Source organism: Bison bison, unplaced genomic scaffold, assembly GCF_000754665.1.
Source record: "Bison bison bison isolate TAMUID 2011002044 unplaced genomic scaffold, Bison_UMD1.0 scf7180017851639, whole genome shotgun sequence".
NCBI lineage: Eukaryota > Metazoa > Chordata > Mammalia > Artiodactyla > Bovidae > Bison > Bison bison.
In genome coordinates, this window is record NW_011482212.1 from 57,913 (window position 1) to 58,620 (window position 708).

General features: G+C 45.5%; 1 long non-coding RNA gene across 1 annotated transcript in view; it reads left to right on the plus strand.

Annotated features, from left to right (window-relative positions):
* Window positions 1-361: 361 nt before the first annotated feature.
* Window positions 362-708, plus strand: part of LOC104996733 — a 6,768-nt gene continuing 6,421 nt past the window's right edge. Inside the window, exon 1 of the long non-coding RNA XR_826239.1 lies at window positions 362-680. This is a non-coding gene — a long non-coding RNA (uncharacterized LOC104996733). The remainder of the gene's footprint in view (window positions 681-708) is intronic.

A 708-nucleotide genomic window follows, 5' to 3' on the forward strand; every position in this document is an offset into this window, starting at 1 on the left:
TACAGGAAATCAGTTTGATCCTGAAGGCTGGAAGCACATGGTATATTTTGTCAACAACACAATCTTATCAGAAACTGAAGTCCATTGGAATTAGGTCATCAGAGATAATTTCAAAGTGGGTCTGACCCTGTGCATATGGATGGCAGGGCAACTTGGGGATGGTGAGTACTAAGGAATTACAGGGGAAATCTCCAGGGAATTTCAAAATCGGCTCCACTCCTCCCCTCTCCTGAGAGTTTGTGGAATTCGTTTTCATTCAATCCTGATGTCATAAAAAAAAAAAAAAATGTTCTTCACTGCGCCACATCTCTGGAGGCCCTTTAGCCAGCCTGTTAGTCATTACTATACTCATGGGCTTGAGGCCAGCGCCACTCACACTCTCCTCTGCTCAGCAGCAGACGGGCTGAGCTCCTCTTATCCTTGCATTCCTTCTCCTCCATTTCTCTAAAATCTTTCTCTGAGGGAGGAACAGCTATAGCTTTGGGGCTACTATAGCTTTAAGGAAACTTTTGGCAGATGCCAATGTCCTAACATCTGGGCAGTGTTAACAGAATCCTGGAGGCCCGGACAGACCAGGAGCCACTCATTCTAGGAATGTTAAAAAGTAGTTTTTCCGACTGATGAGAGGAGCAGAGAGGAAGGAGAAAGAGAAGAGAGAGTACAAAAAACCCGTACATCAGGTAAGATCTGCTGCTTCACCCCTCCACT